A 14312-nucleotide genomic window follows, 5' to 3' on the forward strand; every position below is an offset into this window, starting at 1 on the left:
ACTTCCAGATGGTAGGTGAAATACTTCTAATCAATTTTTATTTATACCTTCTGTAGAGATTGTGCATTAGCAACAAAGAGTACAATACACTATGGGGCACTATCTTACAATTTGTGTGATGCCTATAATAGCTGAAAATTCTAAGAAGTAAACTAGGATAAACCAGACAAATTAGAAATAAGTATGTGGGCAAATGCTTACCATCCTCAGCACTCCAACTAGGTTGATTTAAAAATATTAAGAAAACACACTTAGAAATATTGGAATGGTAATAGTAAACATAACTGGTATATTTTAACATAATCCTCATTACAAACATAATTCTCATCAAATCTATTCCTATAAATGGGGATGGATCTAATATTTTTCTTAATGCTCTGCACATGACATTAAAAATCATCCTTAAAAATTTAACTCCCAGCAAATGCACTTAAACAATAGCTCAGCAAATATCAGAAATACATCCATTCATTTTACAGAGAACATAAATCTTCTCAAAGTGTAGCTGAAGAGGGGGGGAGCAGATTTAACTGTAATTATTATTAAAATTTCTCTTCCACATCTTAAATTCTTATTTAAAGAATTATATTTTTAATATTTGCAGATATTATCTGGGAAACATATAGATTTTGACAAGTGTCATCATATGAAGGTAGTTTTTATTGGTAATTAAACTAACCCAAACTAATAATCACTGTGGTTTAAACCCTGTAGTACATACAGGTTCTTTCAATACAGAAATATTTCTTCTTCCATTTACCTCCAAGGAAAAAATTTTTGTGCCTAAACTCATCACTTATTGAAAAGAAATATTTTCTTTTCTCTCTCTTTTTTTTTTTAAGATTTTATTTATTTATTTGAGAGATTTGAGAGGGAGAGAGAGAGCTTGAGAGAGGTCAGTGGGAGAAGCAGACTCCCTGCCTAGCAGGGAGTAAGATGCAGGACTCAATCCCAGGACTCCAGGATGATGACCTGAGCCAAAAGGAAGTCTCTTAACCAACTGAGCTATCCAGGCACCGCTAAAAAGAAATGCTTTCTAAAGGTTTATAAATATCTGTAGTTGTAGGAGACTCCTTGTCTTCCCTATTTCTACCAATTGTCCCTCAGCCTCCTCCCATCTTGTTACTTCCCATTTATCTCTCATTAACTTTCCACCCAGTGGATTTCAGCCCCTCAAAGCAAAGTAGATATTCATGAACAGAAATAGATTTCTAAATTGTGAAAACAGTAAGTTCTTTAAAAAAAATATATTACTATAGAGAACTTATATGTTCATAAGACCGCTTGTAGTCCACACTGTTAAAAAGATGTTATTAGGGTTTGGAGACAATGGCCAAGAAAGAATTCTTGAGAAGTCTTTAGTGAAAAAAGTGACTTTATTAAAGCATGGGGAGAGGACCTGTGGGCAGAAGAGCTGCACTGGAGTCATAAACAGTGGCCCATTGTGTACATTCAATTTTGGAGGGGGTTAGGGATAGTCTTTAAGGAGTTTGGAAGCAAGATTCCAGGACCTTGATGGGGCTAGCTATTGTTGGGATAAGATCATTTATTACTGTCTAATAAAACCTTAGTCATGAGACCCTTCCAATGTGTATCAGTGGCCCATATGCTTGGGGGATGATTGCCAAAACATATCTTGGGGGATTTAGAGATAAAGGAAGTTTCCAAAGGAATCTGTATACGTTAAAGTAGACTTGCAGGATCTTGGTAGTCGGGGGGGTGGGGGGGTGGGAGGGCATCAGGCTAAAACTGCCGTTTGCCCTTAGCAAAGTATTAACACTGAGGCAGTTGAGTCCCTAGAGGAATGTCACTCTGTCTGCTACAAGGAATTGTCAATGGGCTATAAGTAGTAAGGAAATTTAATAATTTTTCTTCTGCTTTTGTTTCCCACATCACATACCATGCCTTTGCACAAATTATCAAAAGTTGCCCCTCCTGTTCATCTTCCTAGGTAGGTAAAGACCTGTCCTTGTACAGGTGAAGTCTGCACTGGGTGCTTTTGCAAGGAGAACAATGTGTTAAACTGCTACAGCCACCCTGCTAGTTAGTCTTATTCCATATAAATTATAATCTCTAATTTTAAAAACATATAGGGGCAATTCCTAAAATGGTATATGTGAATATATGCAAGAGAGGGCTGGAATAAGCATGTATTTATAACACATGATGCATTTTATAAATTGTATTTGTGGTTGTGCTTTTTTTTTTTTTTAATTTTTTAAGGTTTGATTTATTTATTTGAGATAGAGACATATATATAGAGAGAGGGAGAACAAATGGGGAGAAGAGCAGAGGGAGAGGGAGAAGCAGGCTCCCCACTGAGCTGGGAGCGCACTGTGGAGTCCCATCCCAGGACCCTGGGATCATGACCTGAACTGAGGGCAGACACTTAACTGACTGAGCTACCCAGCTATCGCTAAAGCTGTGTTTTTAATATAGCAAACACTAAGTCATCATTTTAAATATAGTAAACTACAAACTCATCATAGAAGGATTGGAAAAAAAATAGGAAAAAGAAGGAAAAAAAAGAGCAATCTTTTCTCTTCCTAGAGTTAACTATTGTTAAAACATCATTTTATGCTTTCTTTTTTTTAACTTAATATTAAGTAATGAACATTTCTTGTGAAATTGAAACATTAATACATTTGAATTATTGTAACGATCATCTTAATTTGCTATTTGTTAATGATCATACATGTTTAATTTACATAAGATAAAATATATTTGAATAATCTGAATAATTAACTATATGCTTTGTATCCACATAATTTCTTTTCAAAACAAGAGAACACTAGGGAACAACCTCTCTAGGTTAACAATACTTTATTAATACTATTTTTATTATTCCACATTACAACTGGGGTTGGATATTTTATCATAAATCTCAGTGTCTGATCCTGAAAATTTTATTTTTTTGTCTTTCCATATTGCAAATTTAATGATATATCAAAAGAACACTTGCTATTCTAAGCAAAAGCTACATGTAAAAAATTAACACAATTATCAAGCTAAGATTGTAGAACTGAGGATAACTAAAAAAATGTTCTGCGTTGTCCAATCCAATCAGGATATACTTTGAACTGATGAATACTCAAAAAGTGGTCTTAAAAACATTACTTGATTAAAAATATTCTACACAGAAGTCTGTAAAAGTGGAACATTATTACCAATACTATTTTCATTGTAGTGTTTCATTGTTTGAAAAGGACTCCTTTCTGAAAGAATTGTTTACACCACTGTCTGAGTTTTGTATTCACAGCATGTATAAAAACACTGAGCCACTTCATCACAGAAAAAGAAATTGAATCCTTTTCCTGCTGACTAGTAAGCACTGTAGTTGGAAGAAAAACTTACAGTCTTTTTAGATGTAAATGGATTTTCTTAAACAATGGGTTCCTTTTTTTAACTCCCCACAAATCCTTCTACCAGAATTCAGGTTCAGCTGCTATTTTCAATGAAAACTCTCTGTTGCTCTAGCCAATTGAAGTCATTATACAACAGAAACTCTCTAAGAGATAATCAAATTTCCTCAAAGTGGGTTGACATATTTCCACAAAATTAAGGAAGTACAGAGTGACAGAAGTCCAATTTACTCTCAGTACTCAGGAAATGGTGAGAACTAGTGTCAGTCAGGTTTCTAGCAGAGCCACTGCTAAGGACACAAATACTCAGGAAGTCCAAACTATTATTCCAGACCATTAGATTTGACCATGAAGTGTCCCGACTTTTATAAAATGCAAGCAAACAAAAAAAAAAATCTGCTTCAGTGTTATGGTCTTTCCTGTCGGTGGCTAATTGAGATACATTCATTACTCCTCCAAATGACAAAGAAATTCTTCCACGTTCTGAAATTCAGCCTTTTTTTGGGCTAAGAGCTCTGGCAAACGTGTGGGTTTATCAACAACCAGTTCCTGAGAAAAGTCCTTTCCTTCAGGCAATCCCACGGACCTCCTCCGTGAGTAGTTCCTATCCTCGTACCTGGCATCCACAGACCTCGTAAGTGAATCATTCACTTCTCTCAGAACACCAACCTAAGCAGCATTCAATTTCAAAGTAATAATCTGAGAATGATTCTCTATCCTTGTCATTTGACATCTGTGCCAAACAACTGGCATTCCCTTCATGATTCCACCTCCTTTTTTTTTTTTTTTTTTAAGATTTTATTTATTTGACAGACAGAGATCACAAGTAGGCAGAGAGGCAGGCAGAGAAAGAGGTGGAAGCAGGCTTCCCGCTGAGCCGAGACCCTGGATGCTGGGCTCCATCCCAGGACCCTGAGATCATGACCTGAGCTGAAGGCAGAGGCTTTAACCCACTGAGCCACCCAGATGCCCCATGATTCCACCTCTTGACTCCAACACTCTGTCTCAGTAGTTCATATGTCTGATTTTTTTTTAAATAAAATTCTGAATAATTTGCAGGGTTTTACAGACCAAGTCTTGCTATTGATGATATTACTGGCTACTCAGAGCAGTGTTTCTGGTGACTAATTCCACTCAGGGTACAGTGCCATTAAAATGTTTCTTCCCCTGAGCTGTTATATCTCTTACTAGTAGATAATGCATACCATTCAACTGACTGATTTTTTTTCTATACTGTGATGGCAGGGACAGTCAGATAAATGTTTAAATTCCTCTTAGCTTTCCTCAGCTAAGTGAGCCTAGTATGACTGCCCACTTCTCCTCAACCACCTTCTATTTTGTGGTTTTTCTTAACCTCTACTGTGAGTATGGGTCTTATTTATCTGTGTTCTCATCGCAAATTAACTCAAATTCTATTTGCAATGTATGTGTTTTCTCCCACACCTCTTCCCTTCTGTTTTCTGTATATTTTTAAATTAAGTTGAAAGTGATGTGAAAAGCAAACGCTCATATATTAACATAGTTCCTTTGGCATAATAATATACCGACAATGTCTTTATAATGGAAGAAATTCTTTGGACTAGAAACATAATAAAATAATAGTTAAGAAGTCTCAATATTCAATTTCAGGAAATTCACTCTTATTTAATCATGAGTCAGCTAGACTATCAACTAACAGCAAGACCATAGGAAATTTCTATTTCCTCTGTGGTAAAATGATGGAATTGGTGTTCATGGTCAGTCATTATGAATGCAAAAATGTTTTGTGTTTCTGTAAGGATTCTGTCTTTTACAATTCAAAGCAAAATGCATATAATTTTCCTATAAATTAAAAAAATGATAGATGGGAAACTCATTTACATTCTTATAATCTTTAAAAATTTACATACATTAAATTGTAACTTTCACTGATTCTATTGGATTTTATTTTAGCAGTCACACCAGGCCTTCGAGTTATCTTGACATTTCTTAAGATTATGTAAAATTTGGTGTCTAGAACTAAGATTGTCTAAAATATTGGTGTCTAGAACTATGATACCAGAGTTAATCTCCAAGATGAGGGTGTCTAGGGGTAGCTGTTGAAGGCAACCTCCTATTTCTCTGAGGAGTACTACTTGTCTTTCAGAGAACTGACCACATCTCAACACTGGCTTTTTAGCAGTTCAAATCATGGTCAATGAATTCTTGAAGTTAGTGGTATTTGTTCTATCCTGCCTTCAGTTTGATATGTCACTGTTTTGCCACATGTTCCTTTGGGTAAGGAATCTATACCATTTATTTTCAGAAACAATTAGCCCCAAGAATTTTATGAGTTTACAGAATTTGCCAGAGCAGGTGGTATACATAAGGAAATATCCAAAACCATAATAAGAAGCCTTCTGCCATCCAATTGCCTTTACTCCTGTGTCTTCCCTCTCACTCTCTCTCTTTTTCTCTCTAGAAGAAAACACTATTTGTTCCCTTTTCCTGTGAAGAACAATTTCTGTTCATATTCCTAATGTAAGAAAGATTTATATTCTACATCAAACGTTGACTGTCCTGAAAGAAATGTAGTAAAGAACAGTTTCTCCATTTTACTGCTTTTGTTTTTCTGCTTTCTCTGTGAGTGATTTCTAGAGTTTATAAATAGTGACCTTTTCCTCCTTATGTTTGCATGTGAAGTGTTACAAATAAATACTAGCTTTCTGTCTTTGGTGTTTAACCTATAAAATATAGTTAAATGAACTATAAATCCAAGTGGTCCATCTTCTGAAACAAATAGTTATGTTAAAATTTAGTTTTTCATACACATTGTGAGTTTTAGTAAACCTTGGGGTCATTCTGGAACTGGATTGGGGCTTCATGATTGAGGGTTAACAAATGAGATGTGTTGAGTGAACAGTTTTAAAGGGGATTATATACTGTATATGGTTGTCAGTGAGAAGAGGAAGGCTTTAAGGACAAAGAGAAATCCAGAATCTGAGGGTTTGGAGTGGCTTTAATTCTACCTTGAGAAATGTTTTCTGGGCATTCAAAAAAATAGACTACTTGCTACAGAAATAAGAATGCATTCCAGAGAAAGAAAAGAAAGAAAGAAAGAAAGAAAGAAAGAAAGAAAGAAAGAAAGAAAGAAAAGTAGTAGCAGCAAAATAAGGAAGGAAGACTTACATAGGAGACAGAACAGTATTTTACTTTTGCTTCTGCTACTAACTCGGTGCAGGACCCTGGACATGTTCCTCAAGCTCCCCAAACTTCTGTTTTATATCTTACCATATAAAAGGTTGACAATCATATGGTTTATTAAATTTCTTCCAAGTCTAAATCTTATGATTTTAAGATGAATTTTACAATGTAGTCGTCAAATAAATCCCCAAATTTGGACATTGTTTTTCATTGCCAAGGGATTTATGTTGCTACATGTGTGAAAGATGTTCTCAACGAATAAGAAACCTCATCATATTTCAGATGCTTCCATTCCCCAAATCTGATTTTGGGTGACTAACTTTAAGTTTAACTTTCTTAAACTTCTCTTCCTTTCTTGATAAAAATAGTAGTTTTATTTCAAAAGGTTGTTTTGAGCATCAGTTGTGAAACTAAATGTAAAGAACACGGTGCTTGGAACTCAGTAAATGTTAGCTATCCCTATAACTCTCACCATAATTACTAGTACTAGTATTGCTAATACCACTTACTACTAATTCACAGTAAGGGATTAGCAAACCTCCACCTTCTCTCTAGCTGATAGCCTGAAACCCAGGAATAAAAACTGTGGAACTGGGGTGCCTGGATGACTCAGTGGGTTAAAGCCTCTGTCTCCAGCTCAGGTCATGATCCCAGGGTCCTGGGATCAAGCCCCTCATCGGGCTCTCTCCTTGGCAGGGAGCCTGCTTCCTCCTCTCTCTCTCTCTGCCTGCCTCTCTGCTGACTTGTGATCTCTATCTGTCAAATAAATTTTAAATAAATCTTAAAAAAAAAAAAAAGTCCACCTCTTAAAAACAAAAACAAAAACAAAAACCCAACTGTGGAACTGTGAAGAATTCACAGATTCTCTTTCCTATGCAATTTTGGAAAACTTTCATAAACTGGGTTAGCGTGATACTTTAGAAAAAGGACTGGGCCAAATGTGAAGAGGCTTAGATCCTTGCCTATTTCTACCACTTGGTAATTGTGTCCACTACCAGGTAGTTTGCAAATCAGTGACAAATTCTCTGAGAGTGAATTTCTTAATTTGGTCATTGGGTTAAATATTTGAGACATTTGGTTTTCTACAGTTTTGTGATAATCCAGTCACTGATGTGGCAAGGTGCTTTAAAGAGTAAAACACTAAACCAAGAATACCTAATATTTATTGAAATCATACTTATGATGGTCTTTTTTGAAATGCTTTACATAAATTAAGCCATCTATGAAGTCATTGTTATTTTTATTCCTATTTTGCTATAGGCTAAATTTCTGAAGCACAGAGAGGGTCTGAAACTTATCTAAAGCCAGGCAGCTCATAAGTGACAGAGTGGGGAGTCAATGAGAGAGGGGCTCAATCCTTAGAGGGAGGGATCTAGAGAACCCTGCATAACACCAGTAGGTGCCACTGTGAAGAACAGAATGACTGGATGAGTCCTAGGAGGCTGGAGCTAGGGCATCTGCCCCAGGCTGACAGGAAGTAGTTGAGTACAGGCTTGCTTGATTATAGGCTGCTCTTCTCTTTGAGGCATTGGATGTGACAGAGGAAGTTACTTTCCTTCAGGCTTCCTCTCGAGAGGCTTCTAACCAGTCTTTCAGCAAAATTCTACCCCAAAGCTGAAACCCAATTTCTTCCCTCAGGAACCTGGGGCTCCAGGCAAAACCTTTTTAGTTTTTTGTTTTTGTTTTTGTTTTTGTTTTTGTTTTTGTTTTTTGGTTGAGGACCAAAAAATTGGCTTGTCCTTGATGATCTTATTATTTTACTACAACTTATACATAATAGTCCTTGCATTTTTCATTCTGTAAATAGGAAAGAAAGCAAAATATGAGTATGAGCTTCAGGTAGGGCCCAAGGCGTCAATACATATTCTTCCTTACTCAGATCTGAGGGGGCCTTTATTGAACATTTAATTAGGTGCCTGCACTCACTGTGGAGTCAGGTGATTCTTAGACTGTGGTGAAGGCAAACAACTTCATCCATAAGATTATTCCTCCAAGAAAATTAGATGGTGAAAATACAAACGAAAAATTCACCTCAAGGGTATGTACATCCCCAGTGGCTTGGAAAAAATTGGAGAAAATTCTGTTTTCTTAAACTTATGCATTTGTTATCCCTATAAAAGAAATCTATAAATTAAAAACTATGATCTTAACTTCTCCAGGAGCTCATGTGTTGGCCTAAAAATAGAATCCTCAGGGAATATGGAGGAATTAACATTGCTCATTCATTTTCCATAACTTTCGCTCTATTTTAGAAGTACAAAGGCAGCAAAGGGGTGATCTCAACTCCAGGAATTTCAAGAGAAGAGACTCTGCTAAATAAGTAATTGTAACATCTAAGCATGTGCTAGTTCAGAGGAGCCTGCCTCTTTATTTTAGAATCAGAAAAATTCAAGAATTCCTTGCTGGGGAGGTAAGTGCCAAAGGAGTAACCAAGAGGCAATGCCTCACAGCAGGTCAAAATAGAGAACCAGATGGACCATTTTCTTGTAGGTCAAGATGGAAAATACAGATTTGGGCAGCTCATGAGGTTTTCACAATAAATGCAGAGAATGTACCATTTCAAAAATATAAAATCAATAAGTGCAAGGCCAAAATGAGGATACTGAGCATTTGTATAAGATCTAAAACTAAAACTGTAGTATGACTTTTGTGGAAAGGGATGACTGGATTCTTCTATAGCATTGGTCTTTGGTGGTTCCTTAACTAAATCCAAGTGTTCTCTCTTCTGCTGTCTCTTCACTAGTATGATTTCAGGGCACTGATAGAGAAACAGTCATTTGGCAGATTTAGTAGGAAATAGCATATCAACTTTTAAAACTATTCCTGTGGTCCGAGGTAGATAAGAAAAGTGTTATCAACTTAAACATATGTGGAAGAAGGACAAGGCTTTGAATGAGGTCCTTAACATTTCAGGAAGCACTGGATCATTCTAACAGAGCCATTGTTTTTGGCTGACCATCCATCAGTGAAAGAAGCTAGTCATCAATGTTATGGTAACAGAACATGTTATGTGTTCAGAAATATCCCAGAAACTATATGGAGAGTGAGAGATGAAAGATGATCATCCTGATGAAATCCCCAATTTTCTGAATATCAGAAGCAGTCCAAAACCCCAAATAAATGGCATTAGGCTGAAGAAAGTGTTTCTTTCTGAAGGGGTAAGATATTCACATTAGCATAGAAGCTTGTCAACATTCTTTGTTCATCTGTATCCAATTTAGATGACACTGATGCTTTCCATAAAACTCTACTACAAAAAAAGAGTGATGGTAACTTTTTGATGACATGCTGTAGTTGGAAACTTACAAAATGTGGTGTTGGTGGACAGGGTTTAAACTAGTAATCCAGATTCAGAAATACCGTTGACCCTTACATTCCTTCAAAAAAGGAATGAACTGAAGTTCATTTACATTTTATTCTTTAGTTCCACGGCTCAATTTGCAAAAGAATTATTTTCAAGATGATATTGTGCCCTATGACAATATAATAATATTAAGCGAGAAAACAATGTTATTCATATCTTTTTTTAAAAAATGTGATGAATTTTTTAACAACGGAAGCGATTCTATGCTCCACATCACATTTTGAAATTTAAATTCAAACCCACCTTAATTTTCAGCCATTCCTCAATGGAGAATAATTATTCAGTTGATTTTAGATCATACAAACTGTTCCTAATTAAATGATTCTCCAGGAAGTTTAAAAAGTAAGTGATATTTAGTCAGATGTTTCAATATGAGTGTGGCCATTATTGATAACTGATAATAGTGCAGTTCTTAACTGACACAAACACACAAAAACAAGAAAAAACACCTTTATTACTGTTTAGGAAGCCTGGGGGTGGGGGGAGGCAACACTGTTGGTGTTTTAGTTTATAATAAAATTTGTGAGACTTTTAGAAAAGTATGTACTTTGTTCCCTTAATTTGTGTTAAGTGAGCATGTCAGGAATCAATTTTTCCCATACTACTTTATTTCTTCAGCCTTCTGATTGGTTGTGTAACTAACATTTGTTAATTTGGAATAATTTCTTCTAAGTATAGCAAGTTCTTACAGATTTCTTTTTTAAAAGCATTATATTGTTTTTTCCCTTCCTTACCTGAATATTTGCAAACTTTTGGGAAGAAATAACTGCTTTTCAGAAAATTGATTCATTGATATAAATATCATCCCAAGTAATGGGGCAATAGAGTTCATGGGGATAAAAAGGTAGCTGAATCTTTTATTTGACAAAGAGGCAACTTGGTGTTCACATTTTGTGCACATTTGGTGTTCAAGTAATCAAAGTTCAATTGCTTTTAGATCCTTGTTTTGATAGATTTTTCATTGTGTGTTTTGATTAAATGTCTGGCTGATTGATGGGCTTTTTCTCATTGCACTGAGTTGATTATGAAGGTATCTGCGATGGAGCTACTATGTTAGGTATTTTGTAAACGGATTTAGCTGTTAGTTCTTTTTAATGTAGTTTACAGGAGATTACAGATCACTTTGGCATTGGGATTTCAAGGTTATATTTCAGTTCCATCATTTTTAATAATAGTTTATATTTAATATTTAAAATATATGGTATATGTCAAATTGAAAGTTAATATTTATGATTATGAAAACCTGTATTAATTTTAAGATGTAAATATTTAACTATAAAATAAATATTTTATCAATGAAAAGTTAACAACCATTCATGTACTTCCACAAACACTAAAAAATATGAAAATTTTAAATAAAGAAAGAAAGAAGTAATTAAAACCACCCAACAAGTTTGTGGTTTTGAATACATTCATAACAAAATGATTCTGAATTGTCAAAACACTGAGGTTGACCATGTGAAGTAGATCATTATGGATTCTGGAGCCAGTGTGCTGAATTTAAATCTTACCTCTACTGTTTTGTATCAAATGAGCTTGAGCAGCTTACAAAGCTATTCTGTGTCTCAGTGTCCTCATTTGTAGAATGGAAATAGTGGCTATATCATATTGATGTCAGGAAAAAATGAGTGATTAAATGATGTGAACACCATAAATACTAGTGTTTCATATTCATTAAGCCTTAGAGAGAAAAGGAGTATTGGCAGTATAATAGTTAAGTCCTAAAGGTTCAATTTTTATAATAATAATAGAATAGGAGTTAAAATATTTTATAATATTCACTCAACAAAAAGCTACTCCACTTAACATGGGTCAGGCTAAGGATAAAATTATAAAGACAAAATTATTTTCCTACTAACTAATTTAAAAGGAGACAAGGTGAGAAACTAAAACTTATGAAAAAGGATATTAGTTTAGGAAATAGGAAGTCCAAATGAAAATAGATCAATTTACAATCCACCAAAAAAAAAAAAAAAGAAAGAAAGAAAGAAAAATTGAAAAAAGCTGTCATGTGTTTGAGTTTCATGGACCCTTTATAATAACATTTAAAAAAAGAAACTAACTGAATTGTAATATTAAGAGAAGAACAATGAGGCTCAGAATCCCTTCTGCTCCCAAGCACTGGTCCCAGGATATCCAAGAAATTGTCCTATCTTAGGGACACTTCTTCCTGTTTATGAACAATCTTAACTGAACAAATATTTACATGTTGAGACTCTGTTTATGGGAAGAAGGTAAATCCCTGGGAATTCTTTGGTTTCTTAAAAAGAATTGATGACATTTCTGAAAGGTCTAAGTTGAGATAGTGCTAGGCGGTTACAATACAGTGGAATTTGGACATTAGATATTTTATGAAGATCAGAAGAAAATGAAAAGCTTTGGAATAGAGAAACAGCCTAAACATGACATCTAATGGAACTTAGAATCTTACGCAAACAAGTGTCTCACTTATTCTAAACAACCCTTGTAAGTTGTCTTTGTAGGTAGAAATGCACTTGTCCTGAATAGGAGGCTTTGAAATTTGGCAGAAAGAATGTAGTTTGGGGAAAGAGGGATAGAGGTAGAGGTAAATGGGTTTTGAACACCAACCTGGATGTCTAGATGTATGTATGACCTTGGCAGTTAATACATCTCTTAATTCCTTTGAGACTTCATATCTGTAAATTGAAAATTACTTAGGTAATTAATGATAGCAGTCCCTGAGTGCTGGGCATTGGAAAGGGTCAGAATAAATGGTCATTTTTTCTGTATTCACTAAAATGAATAAGTTAACACATGCTACCTACAAAGGAAGATTCCCTTTTCTTTCTTCTCTATTACCTTCTTTCAGAAATAACGCTTGGACTTCCATTCTTGGTTAGGTTTCCATTTGCTTGTATCTTCCCCTCTAGAATGTTAAGTTCTTCTAAGAAGTAGGTAATCACCAGTCCAGTGGTTTTCAAAGTTTAGAATTTCTCAGATTCCTTTGTAGAGACAGTTAAAATACCCAATGCTGGTAACACTTTCAGAGTTTCTGATTCAGTAGGTTTTGGGTGGTGTCAGGTTTGAGATTCACCATTTCTCATAATCTCCCAAAGGATGCTAAAGACGAATAAGGGCAGTTTTGTGAAAAACAGACAACTTCCAAACAATGCCATTTCTCACTGTGGCAGAGACAAATGATGAAAGTCATTTTTTGACTTTGCTAAATAGCATATCATTGATTCTTTTTTTCCCTCCTGGAAAAGTACTTATTTGACAGTCTTTATATGAAAGCTAATTTGTAACAAATATAATTTGGGGTATAATTTTATAGCTTTTAGGTCAGAGGAAATCTCATTGAAGGGAAGGGTTTTTTAAAGAGGCCAAATAGGGGTGCCAGAGTGGCACAATCAGTTGAGCATCTGACTCTTGCTTTCAGCTCAGGTCACGATCTCAAGATTGTGAGATGGAGCCCCACGTGGGGCTCAGAGAGAAGTCAGAGATTCTCTATCCTTCTCCCTCTGCTCCACCCTCCTCCATGCTTTCTCTTTCTCAAATGAATCTTTAAAAAAATTAAGAAAGTAAAAGGCCAGATAGGTTTATTATTTTTTTGCAGATCGAGTCCTGTCATATTATGTATCCCTGTCTCCTGGCTGCAAGAGGACAGCTTAGAAAGATGGCTCTCCACCCCTTATAAATATTTGCAACTTATAGGTAACTAATAATTAAATGAGTGTCTAATAACATCAAACACAGCAAACCTCTAAAAGGTTGAAATTAGTCATTTAAATAATCTAAGGGACTAAAATAGTTATCAGTTAAAAAAACAAAACAAAACAGGGAAAATCCAATAAGTAAGCATACTTTCTTCACAAAACTCAATCCAAGTCCTCTTTGAATAAAACAAAAACAAAACAACAACAACCACCAAAACATCTAACTCAGCTGGAAAATATGGAGTCGCTACATTTTTCATTTCAAGAGCAGACATAAATGTTCTATTCATTTACCTTACGATTGTCGGATTAACACATTTATCTTCTCTTAGAAGTGATAATGATTTTCACTGAGGTCATCTGCTAATATATATGACAAAGCAGAAAAGGCTTTGCAGGTGGGTCTGTGTTTCTGTTTTTTTCTCAAATTGTTATTTTACTAGAGTGCATTAGCATGTGGACATATTACACTCCTATAGCAAACAGATTTAAATACCTTGCAACAGTTTGCCTATAATAGCAATTAATTAATACAAAAGTAGTATCTGACATAACTATATGATGTGGAGAATAATGAGCTGTGTGTACATGTATGACTTTGTGACCTTAAGTGACATGTAGTAAACAAGAGCTTTCCCCCTCTATCATTTCTTTGTAAATTGTGACATTGGGACAAAATGCCTTAGTAATTAGAGATTTATAAAAATTCAACTAGTTAGTAAAAGTTCCAAAAAGAACGACTTGGTA

The sequence above is a fragment of the Lontra canadensis genome, unplaced genomic scaffold, assembly GCF_010015895.1.
Source record: "Lontra canadensis isolate GAN:19392208 unplaced genomic scaffold, GSC_riverotter_1.0 scaffold29, whole genome shotgun sequence".
NCBI lineage: Eukaryota > Metazoa > Chordata > Mammalia > Carnivora > Mustelidae > Lontra > Lontra canadensis.